A 14,485-nucleotide genomic window follows, 5' to 3' on the forward strand; every position below is an offset into this window, starting at 1 on the left:
TTCACAAAATTGTACCTTGTTGTAGAGTTGCAGGCTCCACTAGGTTTGAAAGCGCGATATAAATAAAGTTGAGTTGAGTTGAGTTGAGCCTAGCATCAAACGAGCGTTTTTTTGGTGGGCGTGGTCAAGGCTCGCCTGACTTCCGTATGTTTTTGACTACAAAATGAGTTGGGTGTGGGCAAGTCTCGTCTTTTCCATGTGCTCCTGTTTCCAAACCGTCTTCACGTCTGCACCTGAAGGAATATTGGCACATGCATTTGCGTGCTTTCGTTTCAATAGGTGATCAACAAATGTCACATTTTATGTACAACATGTCATAATAGGTATAATTCTATTATTCTCTGTTTAATGACAGTGATTAAATCTTTCTAAATTACTGGTCCAATCCAAGTTCGTTTTCTTTTTCAGTTGCACTCTTCATTCTCTACCAATAAATTGGACTAGTACAGCTCAATGTAGTCTATGCATTAGTGTTACTTTTACTTGTATGGCAGCACCTGGTGATTGCATCGGGCCAAAACGTCATCACTACGTCATCGCACCCAAGTTAGGCTACATGTGTTGCCGATGCGAGTTGACAAGAATGGCTCGACAGAGAGTACGTCATTTCAATTTAATCCTGGGTCCGACCCAGACAGCGAGACCACAGAAGAAGAAGAAGAAGAAGAAGAAGGAACCTGGCGGCTACAGCAGGACGTATCTGAATAGTTAGTTGGCAATTGTGTGTGGTTTTTATTTATTTTATTTTTTTTTAGGATTATTATTTATTACATTAAATAGTCATAGCTGTGTAGCTGTTATGAAATGTAATCGTTGCAAATTAATTCCATCCACTTCTAATAGAAAACCAAGTGAAAACTATGAAAATGCCACTGGGTCTTGAGAATATTTGGGGATTTTCTAACAAATTTCCAAGGGACCTAATCAGTGCTGCTCTCTGTTACCTTGTACGTTTTGATAGGTGCCTCTGTGGGAATTGTGTCACTATGATGGATGAGGAGTTTTAGTGAACAGATATAAACACATAAACAAGTAACAAGAAAAGTTAAAAGTAAAATAAAAAAACATGCAATAAATGACGATTTTTATGTTCAAAGGGGGTAGGAAAAAGTTGAAAACTTATCCACAATGGCAAAAGAAGCAGAAGAGATTCCCTAGGTAACATTCCCAATACCAAATTGCTATTTGTAAATCACAATATTAGACTTACTGTTTAAAAAAAATAAATAAATATTAGGTTATGAGGAGACTTCAAGAAGTTGATGGAGAATTGTGGTGCGTGGTTGACCCATCCAGGATTGGAGCCTATCTGCCTGAATGTCTACTCACTGCAAAATGCCCTGCAGATTTACAGAGCAGATTACAGGCCACTACACTACAGAAAAAAAAACACTGGTAAGATGGTTTGAGAAGGATTTCATTTATTGTCTTATGAACAAGCTCACAAGTTCTAAGAAAAAAAATCAGATAGTCATAACAGAAATTATTGAAATTAAAGTGAACCATGTGACAACCACCCTGAAAAACTCAAGTTTTTAATTTATTATAGTCATTTCAGGTATCAAGCATATCGTTCTTTTGTGAGCTGGTGATGGGGACTTGGGTGGTCAATCGGGGTGCTAATTCCAGCATGTGTGGTCCAATGCATCCGTGCAAATACATTTAAACCCTTAAACCCCAAAACAAATGTTTGAATTTTTTACCTGCACAGCATTCCAATGAAGGGAAAGAACATTTTTGGGGGCAAAACGAATGATGATTATGACTGACCTGGTGAAAATCAAAATGGCCGCCGAGGTCAGGTGTGCCTTGTTGGGCTCCACTAACGGCATTTGTATTTTGCAATTTATCCTAATTCTGAACTTTTTAACTTGGAACTTTTTAACCTGGAATTGTTCACATACGGAGACATTCATTAATCCCGCTAATGGCGAACTACCCAAACTTTATATGTTGGGACATGGACGATACACTCTATACTCCATTTGGTCTGCGTCCTGGTTCAAAAGCAATGCAAATGGAACTTACTGTAGATCGTCTTCAAGTCAGGGCCGAACGAGCGCTTCCAAAGCGCTCCTGGTGCTGCTTCTTTTGGCCGGGGATATCCATCTTAATCCCGGTCCGACCACGTTTGAGCCCGAGGTCGGCTCCGTGGGGCGGGCGAGTCCTTTCGACGCCGAAGCTAAGCAGATGCTACCTCTCCCTGTATTGGAACCGGGCAGTGATGCTCTGTGGACCGACCAGCTGTTGGCGTCGTGCCGGGAAGTGCCGGGGGACCTGCTCACTCATCGGCGTTCCGTACCCGCACCCAGCCGCGGAGGATCTATCTGTCGCCAAACCGTCGTGTCACCCGTCCCGTTCCATCCACCGGCTATTGGCCTATGGCCGACGTCGGATCGACCAGAGCTGCAACAATCGGCGGAGAGGTGCAGGCTGGCACCGGCGCCGCAGTCTTCGGCGACGGGCAGGGCAACGGCATTGGAGCCGCGACAGCTGGCTGCGGGCGGCGTGGTGATATCCGAACTACGACATTCGGTGGCGAGCGGCGGGCCGATGCCAGATTCTCGACAATTGGCGACGAGCAGTGGGCCAGCGCCGGGACCGCGCCCTTTGACGCCGGGCTGTGGTCCGTCGTCAGAGGAACAGCTATGGGCTGGAGGCCGCGGGCCGAATCCCGAGCTACGATTGCTAGCACTAGCGGCCAGGAACAGCGAACTAGACACTGAGAATACTACACCTCCCAAATTTACAACCTGTAAGGTAACAAATAGACAACGACAAACTAAACTTTTACAAACTGTCAATCACGCAAAAATTCTTTGGGACCCCGAAGCAAAACCAAAGGGGGTCCTTGGTGGACATATTAAAGGAAGGCTCCTTTAATTTTACATGTATGGCTTGATTGGCAGTAAATAGTTAGTATAGCTACGAAACATGCATAAGAGCTGAAGAATACACTCCTATATTGATTTATTTAACTTTTTTCAACATAGAAGTACTTCCGTGTTGCAACGCCCCCAAATGGTGACGTCACTAGTGTGTATACTCGCTTGGGGAACAGTAGTTCACGCAGACATAACAACGAGGAAGACACAAACGTCAGTTATGCCTTACTGTATTGCAAAATTTTGCAAGGCGTCGGCAAGGAAAAACCCGCGAGACCCCCCCCCCCCAAAAAAAAAAAAAAAAAAAAAAAAAAAAAAAGCTACTTGAGTAGACAATGGTTTGTTTGCTAAGTGCTGTCAACCTCCCGAAGGACAAGCAGGCGTGTGCGCAGCGAACATTTCAGGCATGAGGACTTCGAATATATGTTACAATTTGAGATGGGGTACGCCACACGCCTAATACTAAAGCCCAACGCAGTACCGAGTATCTTTAAAGAACCAGACGTGGGAAATAATCAAGCCGATGGAGGAGCCGCAACTGCTAGCAACACGGAGCCTTCACTCTCACAACAGCCGACACAAATCGAGGTCTTACTACGGCCACTGAAAGATCTCGGAGAAGCGAAGCAAATTTAAAGCGAAAGGTAGGCATGTTTCGGGGGTGGGGGGGGCATTGGTTATTATACTGCACGGACTGTTTTATTTCATAATTCATTTGAAGGTGGCCAACGCAGGGGCACGTCGGCACGTTACCGTAATGCACAGTATTAACAATCGTTGGGGCGGCTGGCTTGACTTCGTCTTTTCGAGTGGCGGCTGGCCTGACCGCATCGGGACGCTACGCAAAAAAGAAAAAAAAAACAGCTAGGGGAGGTTGGGTGCTGTAACGACGATACATTTAATTTTACTATTTTTTCTTTTTCCTGAAATATTTCGTCAGTTCCACACGTTTTGCATTGCTCGTACTGTGTGTCACTTTACCTGTTGGATATTTGCTCCTCCAAGACTTTTCTTCTTCACATCTTTCATCGCAACCAAAGCTATCCTGAGAATGTCTATTTAGTATTGCCATGTTGAATGTCTGATGTTCCAGGATGCAGTTGAGATTGTCCGCAAGGAACCGATCCTCGAGTTCTTTCATTTCCAGACAGCACACATTCATTAGCGGATTGTCCATTCCTGCAGCTCCCGCACGAGCACAACTCACCCCCCGCCTGATTCACTCGTTCGTCAAAGTTTATTTTGTGCCCGAAAAGACCATCTGGCGCCACAACTTTCACATCCAAGGCAGACTTTCCTTCGGTAGTGTTATTTTGTCGTGTTGGCTCGAAGCGATAAGGTTTAATCCTTCCGGGTTTGACGCTAGATGCACGGCTGCGTTGCATAGTGCTTCCATAGTGTAGCGTTTACACACTAGTGACGTAAACATCCGGGTTATTTAGTCACGTGTCACAAACATGCCGGCGTTCGATTCATTTTAACAATGGTTTAAAAGTTATTAAATGTACATAAAAAAATAATCACGTCACCAAATTAATTATTGAAAAAGTAGCAACTTTTTGCTGCTAAAAATGGATCAATAAGTAAAGTGTCCCTTTAAGTAACAGTATTGTTTTTTTTTTAATTTTAGGTTGAGTTAGTTTTAGTTAAAATAACCTTTAGTGGCACCTTTTTTTTTCTTCGATAAGTGTATCGAAGGGTACCCTCCCTTTGACCCTTTGACCTACTTTGACCATCTCCAAACATTTTTGTTTTGTTTATTTTATGTGAACTGAGTCAAATGCCATTTTTAGCATATGTCGCGGGCCACTGAAAAATGGACGGCGGGCCGCAAATGGCCCCCGGGCCGTAGTTTGGACAACCCTGTAGTAGTGTGTTATCTCTCGTTCCCTGGGAAACTTTTGTGCTTGTGGATGACTGTCTGTGACAATGCAGTCAATGGTGATGCCACGCAACTCCATCAGTGCCAGGCTCCTTGCAGGCCCCTCTTTCTCCATATGGTAGCTAGCACCAACATCATTGCTCTGGCAACATAGAAAAACATCCATCCATCCATCCCGTAGATTGAAAAAAAATACAAAATGGAGTTTGATTTTTAAAAGACTATCAATGACCAATCTACAAGGTTAACACATTTCTAGAGAGGGGTGGATGAAGGTGAATGAACGAACCATTGAGGCTTTCTTTCAAATTGTGCATAAATAGTTTCAGAGCTTTGGCGCTTCAGTGAAACCAATATAAAAGACATCTAGTGGACAAAAGAAGTAAAAACAACCTATGTCACTAAAGAGTGAAACATTCGCTCACTCTTATCTTTCAGCAATACAAGTGTCATAAGGTGGAAGTATTTTATATTTTTAAATGTGTGAGTTGTGTGATTTTCTCTTTTTCTTTTGCATGGTTGCTGTGTTTTGTTTTGGTTTGCTGTGTGTTGTTTTAACAGACTTCCAACCTGGACAATTGACACTATTGACCACAATTACCTGCACCTGTGCAGCTCTGGCCCAACCCAACCAGTTACTGTTTTAACCAATCAGAAGCTTGGACCATTTTTTTTTAACAGACTCAGGTCGAGAAAAAAAGAGGGAAGGACAGAAGAAGGAAAAGAAGAGAGGTGAAAGAGAAGGAGAGGACAGCAGAAAGAAAGAAAGAAAGAAGGAAAGAAAGAAGGAAAGAAAGAAAGAAAGAAAGACAGAGAGCACACAAGAAGGAACGGGGTAGCAGAAAGACACTGATGGAGGAGCAGAGGCAGCACTACAAGTGCAAGGCCACAGTAGGATTGACCGAGCGCAGGAGAGGACGGGACCGAGCTGGATTGCGAGGTGTCCCAGTGCTATGCAAACCGCAGGGCGAGGAGCCCTGCCTGCGTCGTGAGTATCACGACACGTGGTGGCCTGGCATCACATCAATCTGTGGACTTTGGCCCTTGTACTTCCGCTTGCTTGTTGCCTTCAGGCCTCTGACCAGCGACGGAACTGCGGATCGTTTTGCTGAGGCCGGACCCCACCAGAGTCAAACTCCCAGTGACTACTACATGCACCCCCGAGGAGAGGGTCCCCACTCCCTCGTCTTTTAAACAGTCTGTTTTTTTTTTAACTCTTCCGTTTTAAACTGTTTTAATGTGGATGTTACTTTTTAATTGACTATTCTTAGTGGGTTTTAGTTTTTAGCTCTTATCCTCCCTTGTGTTTAAAATAAATGACTTGTACCTGTTCTTGAACATCTCCTTGGTTCGTCAGTGTGTTCCCCGCCTGATCAATTCAAATCTACCTTTTAGTACATCCCCTCCAATCTTCATTCATGGTATTTTTTCCATTTTTATAATTATTCACCCCCTTCCCAACAAAAAGAACCTCACACAAGTCCAAATAAATATCATACAGGGAAATGTATTATAATATTTACATAACTTAATTCAGGCAGGCAAAATCGGTCAAGTGGTTAGCACGTCCGCCTCCCAGTTCTGAGGACTCCGGTTCGAGTCCAGGCTCCGGCCTTCCTGGGTGGAGTTTGCATGTTCTCCCCGTGCCTTCGTGGGTCTGCTCCGGGTACTCCGGTCTTCTCCCACATTCCAAAGACATGCGTGGCAGGTTAATTGGGCACTCCAAATTGTCCCTAGGTGTGCGTGTGAGTGTGGATGGTTGTTCGTCTCTGTGTGCCCTGCGATTGGCTGGCAACCAGTCCAGGGTGTCCCCCGCCTACTGCCCAGAGCCAGCTGAGATAGGCGCCAGCACCCCCCGCAACCCTTGTGAGGAATAAGCGGTCAAGAAAATGGATGAATGGGCTTAATTAAAAAAAATGTGGGGTTTGTTGTAAATAAAATATGATAGACGTGCGTGCATGTTAATATAAACGGCTTTTCAATCTATCACCTCCTCTTATGGACTCAGATATATGTTATATATAGGTACAATGCGGCAAATGTCAAAAAGTGATTTATGGCCCCCAATAAAACAATGATTTATTGCCCCCCCCCCCCCCCCCCATAAAACCATTCATATCCTAACCCTTTGAAGTTAGCCCCGCCCCCTTCCGCTTTCTTAGCCAATCAGAAGCCGTTATTTTGAATTAAGCCCCTACCCGCTTGCCACCTTCTCAACCAATCAGAGGCCGGAAGACGGCTTCTGTCAAAAATGATTGATGACATCCTACACCCCCCTCCCCACCCCCCTCTTCGTCTTAGCCAATCAGAGATCGGAAACCACCCCTCTCATCGTCTTAACCAATCAGAGGCCGGAAGACGGCTTCTGTCAAAATGATTGATGATATTCTGTTTCCCACAACATCAAACACATGTTATCCGGTCCCCCCACCCTTCAACAAACACCCCCACCCGACTGTCTACGTACTTCCTTTGAACCCCCAAACAGTAGCTTTGTTGTCTGAGAGGAAACTCTACCAGCTGATAATATTATTTCGACATCCTCGTGTTAATAAACTTTTTTTCATCTTACAGGAAGGATCCTACCACCAGCTTTTGAAGTAGCAATGGGGGAAGCTCCCCCCTGTAATTCGAATTACTGATAAAGCTACCTACTTTGAAGTAGAACGGGTACCAACCGTAGGAACCCCCGACCCCCCTTATCACCATGTTGGGCGGCAGGAAGCCCCCACCACCGCCCCCCTCTATCGGGTATGTGCGTGCGTGAATGTAAATTAGTACGAGGCTCACTTATTCGAGTTAAAGTGTTGTGAATATTAAAAAAATGTTATCCATTTGTTTTATGTTTTTTAAATAAATAAAAGAGACTTACCGGTGTTTCGGAATATGAAGTCGCGTCTCCTTCGAGGGTTTTTTTTCTTTTTTAAAAAATAAAATAAAAAAAATAAAGTTTCTGTTTCTAACCAATTCTAACCGATGGAGAGGGGGAAATATAGACGAAAAATAGATTATTCGTGCGTAAAGGGCGGTTATTTAACCCATTTCAGAACCGCGTCCTTCTTTTTCTTAGACTAAAAACTTGTCTGTCTGTGTGACTATGTAAAAGCCAATGGGGTGGCGGGGAGGTGTGACTCCCTCACGCCGTGGTAAACGGCGTCATCTAAAGGGCAAAGGATGTTACAGCGTATGATTAAGAGAGGGAGCATTAAAGTTAGTCTACAAAAGTAAATTAGGGTATTAAAATGTTGATAATGAATGTAAAACCTAAAAATTTGATTCAAAGGTACTCAATTTGTAAATTATACAATTTGGATGACGGAACAATGTATGGCATTAGAGTAACCTTTAAATATTAAGTAGGGTTAATTTTAAATTTTTGGCGACAGCAGATCGAAACTAGCATCATACTAAACCCCCCTGCAGCCATCTTTTTAATGTTACTGAACACTATCCCTATATTAAACCAAACTTAACTCATTTACGTTTCGGTTACAAATGATAAGTTTTATTTTTATATGGTATCTATTATAAGACGATGGATGCTAGAATTTGTACATTTTATATATACGTGATGTTTATAGGTATGCTTAGACGTGTATGTTTTTATTATTTTATGTTTATGATTGTGTTTTCGGTGGTGAAACCCCGGCACTATTTTACGATGAGGCGCAGTGATCTCTCGTATGGGCGTAGTGCCACTAGGTCGGTAGCGGTGTGATTTAGGTCACATGAGCCAATCAGGTAGCTGCTGCTTTCTCCTCACCATAGCAACCGCATATCAAAAATGGCGACCACAACGTCGGAGAGCGAAAGGAGAAAAAAAGTTAGAAAGAAAGTGGTGAAAAAACTTCGTTCCCGTTCAGGTTTGCCCATCGCTTCAGCTGGCCCCGTTATTCCAGCCATCTGCATCATTTGTAAAAATAAATTTCAAAGTAGACTCGTCTGGGATTGGAAGGCACACGGAAGAGGGATCATCTCGCCAAAGCAGAAACATTGTCAGCAGGTATGTGCTACACACACGCGTGCCCATTTCTGTTATTAATGTGACTGATATTTAGTATAGGGCTGAAAATAATTTGTTGCTAGGTTAAGTTTTAAGGCTATAGTTTATTAAAAAAGGCGAGCTGCTGAATGATTTATCGAGTGAATCCAACAGTTGTTACCAAACTCGAGTTACCTGTCCCCATCAGAGTCATAATATAGTCACAGCTACACACTCCCTTTTCCCCAAACTCTCTCTCATCAACCTCAACAAACACTTTACTTTACTTAAATCTGTGATGTGCATATACTGTAAAGAGGTGATGTGACAATAACACTTATTAGGGCCCGAGCAGCGACCGCTGCGAGGTCCCTATTGTTTTTGTAAAAATTATTATTATTATTATTATTATTATTAGGGCCCGAGCAGCGACCGCTGCGAGGTCCCTATTGTTTTTGTAAAAATTCTTCTTCTTCTTCTTCTTCTTCTTCTTCTTCTTCTTTATTCTCCGCAAACGATCGCGATTTTGGGTACCTAAACATTCACGAAAACTCACCAAACTTTGCACACTCTTCAGGCCCGGCGAAAAATTTGATATTATGAAGTCGTCATAACAACGCGACTCTATAGCGCCCCCTAGCATAGTAAAATAAAAACCAAGCCCGGCACGTTTGAGCTAGAGCAACGAAAATTGGCAGGCACGTGTAGCACCCCGAGACGCACAAAAAAGTCTATTGGGACCATGTAGCTAAAATGTACAGGAAGTGAGCTATGAATTTTTTTATGTCCAATTTTGGCCTATTTTGGCACATTCACTGTGGTCATACTTTTTCCCCCTATGCAAACATTTTTCATCCAATTGACTTCAAACTTGGCATTTATCATCTCAAGACCTGAGAGAACAACTGGGCAAAACATCTTGCCCTTTCGAAATACTATATGACGGGGGCGGGGCATCAAATATTGCCTTTAAAATTTCATTTGTCCAGAAAGAGCAAATGCTTAATAACTCCCATGTTCAAGCTCCAAAAAATCTCAAACTTCTCAGGCAACGTAATAGTCATGGCCTGAAAACATTTATATGATAAAATTCAGTTATACATATAGCGCCACCTAGTGGTAACAATAAATGTCATATTTTACGTTTTTAGCTACTGTGCCGAGCTCGTTGAAGGGATCCAGTTGAAAATTGGTCAGAAAAGCCTTAAGATGTTGATCATGCCCCACACCGAATAGTGTAACTTTTCGCCAAAGGGCGTGGCCGCTAACGGTAACGCAAAGTCTGAAGATTTTTCGAGACAACAAAAGCTGCATGAACTTGGCCCAGATGATCCAATCTTCTCAAAATTTCACACATTTGATGAGAGTCCAGCCCTAAAGACATCTACGAACTTATATTTCATCTTACTGATAGCGCCACCGAGTGGCAATTTTTTTTTTTACGAATTTTCTTCTACGTTTTTCTCCAAACACGTTAACTGGACCTACCTCATATTTGCTCAGATGAGGGTTTCGGCCTTCATGGTGTCACAACACGAAGGTTGTGAGTTTTCGCGAATTGCTGTGGGCGTGGCTAAGCGCTGTTCGTCAAGAAAACAACGCCAGTTTTGAGGGTCTAAACATGCACAGAAACTCATGAAACTTGGCACACATATCTGGCCGGGTAAAATGAGCAATATTTTATTGTTGATTGTGCTATTTTTACAAAAATGACTCAATAGCGCCCCCTAGAAGTTTTTAACGAAGCAGCCCCGGTTGTACGTTTAAGCAAGATCTACGAAAATTTTTAGGTGTATGAGGGAGCCCAAGACCTACAAAAAAGTCTCTTGGACCCATATGCTAAAATAAACAGGAAGTGAGCTACGAATTTTTGAATGTCCCATTTTTTACGAATTTAGCACATTTACAGGGGGCATACTTTTGCCCACTTCTCCTACACGTTTCATCCGACTGACTTCAGACTTGACCTGGACCATGTCAAGACCTGAGCCAACGACAGGGGGGAAAATCTTGACTTTTCGGAATACTATATGATGAGGGCAGGGCATCAAAATTTGTGTTTCGCAATGAAAAAGGATATGCTTGATAACTCCCCGGTACATGCTCCAAAAAATCCCAAACTTGACATGTATGTTTATCGTCAAGGCCTGAAGGTATCTCTATGACAACATTCAGTTATATATGCAGCGCCACCTAGCCCTTGAGGCATAAAAAGAAATTACCCCACATACGGTATTTTGTACAAAAAATGTAAACTCATTCTAAGTGTGATAACTAAGTCATTTATGAATATTCTTTTAGTTTCCACCACTCAAAATGTTCACTGGCATCAGACTTATCCAAACATATATATTTTATTTATTTTTGATAGCCTCTGTGGACATTAAAAGCAATATCGTGAATGAAGGATATGCTGAATAACTCCACGGTACATGCTCCAAAAAAAATCCCACACTTGACATGTATGCTTATAATCAAGGCCTGAAGGTATCTCTATGACAACATTCAGTTATAAATACAGCGCCATCTCGCCCTTGAGGCATAAAAAAAAAATCCCCACATACGGTATTTTGTACAAAAAAATGTAAACTCAAAGTGTGATAACTAAGTCATTTATGAATATTCTTTTAGTTTCCACCCCTCAAATTGTTCACTGGCTTCACACCGATCCAAACGTATGTACGTTTCCATTTTGCTTTATTCATTTTTGATTGCCCCTTTGAACAATAAAAGTAACATTGTGCAATGAGTACAACGAGCGATGATGTCTATATACACTTTTACAAAAAATACCAATCAGGGCAACTCATTGCCTAAAAATAAAAAAGGACGCTGATTTTTGCAGGTCTTAACAATCATCAAAACCCGTTGAGCTTGACACACACTGGCAAAAAAAATATTGTACATGTAAACGTTTATTATGCCATTTTCAAAGAAATTTTGCTTCCAATATGCCAGTACCCCAACGTGCCAGTACCCTAACGTGCAAGTACCCCAACGTGCAAGGACCCCAACGTGGCCCGGGCTGCGAGGGCCCTTTATAGCTGCTCGCAGCTCTAGTTATTATTAGGGCCCGAGCAGCGACCGCTGCGAGGTCCCTATTGTTTTTCGTTCGAATTCTTCTTCTTCTTCTTCTTCTTCTTCTTCTTCTTCTTCTTCTTCTTTTCCGTAAACGATCACGATTTTGGGTACCTAAACATTCACGAAAACTCACCAAACTTTGCACACTCCTCAGGCCCGGCGAAAAATTTGATAATATGAAGTCGTCATAACAACGCGACTCTATAGCGCCCCCTAGCATAGAAAAAAAAAAAACCAAGACCGGCACGTTTGAGCTAGAGCAACGAAAATTGGCAGGCACGTGTAGCACCCCGAGACGCACAAAAAAGTCTATTGGGACCATCTAGCTAAAATGTACAGGAAGTGAGCTATGAATTTTTTTATGTCCAATTTTGGCCTATTTTGGCACATTCACTGTGGTCATGCTTTTTCCCCCTTTGCAAACATTTTTCATCCAATTGACTTTAAACTTGGTATTTATCATCTCAAGACCTGAGAGAACAACTGGGCAAAAAATCTTGCCTTTTCGAAATATTATATGACGGGGGCGGGGCATCAAATATTGCCTTTAAAATTTCATTTGTCCAGAAAGAGCAAATGCTGAATAACTCCCATGTACAAGCTCCAAAAAATCTCAAACTTCTCAGGCAACGTAATAGTCACGGCCTGAAAACATTTATATGATAAAATTCAGTTATACATATAGCGCCACCTAGTGGTAACAATAAATGTAATACTTTACCTTTTTAGCTACTGTGCTGAGCTCGTTGAAGAGATCCAGTTGAAAATTGTTCAGAAAAGCCTTAAGATGTTGATCATGCCCCACACCGAATATTGTAACTTTTTTCCAAAGGGCGTGGCCGCTACGGTGCCGCAAAGTCTGAAGATTTTTAGTGACAATAAAAGCTGCATTAACTTGACCGAGATGATCCTATCTTCTCAAAATTTCACACATTTGATGAGAGTCCAGCCCTGAAGACATCTACAAACTTATATTTCATCTAACTGATAGCGCCACCTAGTGGCAATTTTTTTTTCTTACGAATTTTCTTCTACGTTTTTCTCCAAACACGTTAACTGAACCTACCTCATATTTGCTCAGATGAGGGTTTCGGTCTTCATGATGTCACAACACGAAGTTTGTGAGTTTTCGCGAATTGCTGTGGGCGTGGCTAAGCGCTGTTCGCCAAGAAAACAACGCCAGTTTTGAGGGTCTAAACATGCGCAGAAACTCATGAAACTTGGCACACACATCTGGCCTGGTAAAATGAACAATATTTTACTGTTGATTGTGCTATTTTTACAAAAATGACTCAATAGCGCCCCCTAGAATTTTTTAACGAAGCAGCCCCGGTTGTACGTTTAAGCAAGATCTACGAAAATTTTTAGGTGTATGAGGGAGCCCAAGACCTACAAAAAAAGTCTCTTGGACCCATGTGCTAAATTGAACAGGAAGTGAGCTATGAATTTTTGAATGTCCCATTTTTGACGATTTTTGCACATTTACAGGGGGCATACTTTTGCCCACTTCTCCTACACGTTTCATCCGACTGACTTCAGACTTGACCTGGACCATGTCAAGACCTGAGCCAACGACAGGCGGAAAAATCTTGACTTTTGGAAATACTATATGATGAGGGCGGGGCATCAAATTTTGTGTTTCGCACTGAAAAAGGATATGCTTAATAACATGCTCCAAAAAATCCCAAACTTGACATGTATGTTTATAGTCAAGGCCTGAAGGTATCTCTATGACAAAATTCAGTTATATATGCAGCGCCACCTAGCCCTTGAGGCGTGAAAAAAAAATACCCCACTTACGGTATTTTTACAAAAATTGTAAACACGTTTCGCAATGAAAAAGGATATGCTTAATAACTCCCCGGTGCATGCTCCAAAAAATCCCAAACTTGACATGTATGCTTATAATCAAGGCGGGAAGGTATTTCTATGACAAAATTTAGTTATAAATACAGCGCCACCTAGCTCTTGAAGCATAAAAAAACAATACCCCACATATGGTATTTTGTACAAAAAATGTAAACTCATTCTTAGTGTGATAAGTAAGTCATTTATGAATATTCTTTTACTTTCCACCACTCAAAATGTTCACTGGCATCAGACTTATCCAAACATATGTACTTTTTAATTTATTTTTGATAGCCTCTATGGACATTAAAAGCAATATCGGGAATGAAGGATATGCTTAATAACTCCACGGTACATGCTCCAAAAAAATCCCACACTTGACATGTATGTTTAGAGTCATGCTTGAAGGTATCTCTCTGACAACATTCCAGTATATATAAAACGCCACCTAGCCCTTGAGGCAAAAAAAATAATACCCCACTTAATGGTATTTTTACAAAAATTGTAAACTCATTGTAAGTGTGATAACTAAGTCATTTATGAATATTATTTTAGTTTCCACCACTCAAAATGTTCACTAGCATCAAACCTATCCAAACATGCATCCTTTTTTATTTAATTTGATTTACTTTTGATAGCTTCTATGGACAATAAAAGCAACATTGTGCAATGAATACGAGCGATGATGAGTACAGATATTTTTCAAAAAATACCAAATCAGGGCAACTTATTGCCTAAAAATAAAAAAGGATGCTGACTTTTGCAGATCTTAACGTTCACCAAAACCCATTGAGCTTGTCACACTCA

At 41.8% G+C, this 14,485-nt stretch overlaps 1 protein-coding gene and 1 long non-coding RNA gene across 2 annotated transcripts in view; one reads left to right on the forward strand and one right to left on the reverse strand.

Moving 5' to 3' along the window:
- Positions 1-14,485, reverse strand: part of azi2 (5-azacytidine induced 2) — a 201,108-nt gene that overhangs the window by 12,642 nt on the left and 173,981 nt on the right. The gene's annotated exons all lie outside the window — the stretch shown is intronic.
- Positions 3,204-14,485, forward strand: part of LOC144022782 (uncharacterized) — a 46,826-nt gene continuing 35,544 nt past the window's right edge. The window contains exons 1-3 of the long non-coding RNA XR_013284397.1: positions 3,204-5,755; positions 5,841-5,964; positions 7,342-8,770. This is a non-coding gene — a long non-coding RNA (uncharacterized LOC144022782). The remainder of the gene's footprint in view (positions 5,756-5,840; positions 5,965-7,341; positions 8,771-14,485) is intronic.

This window comes from Festucalex cinctus, chromosome 7, assembly GCF_051991245.1.
Source record: "Festucalex cinctus isolate MCC-2025b chromosome 7, RoL_Fcin_1.0, whole genome shotgun sequence".
NCBI lineage: Eukaryota > Metazoa > Chordata > Actinopteri > Syngnathiformes > Syngnathidae > Festucalex > Festucalex cinctus.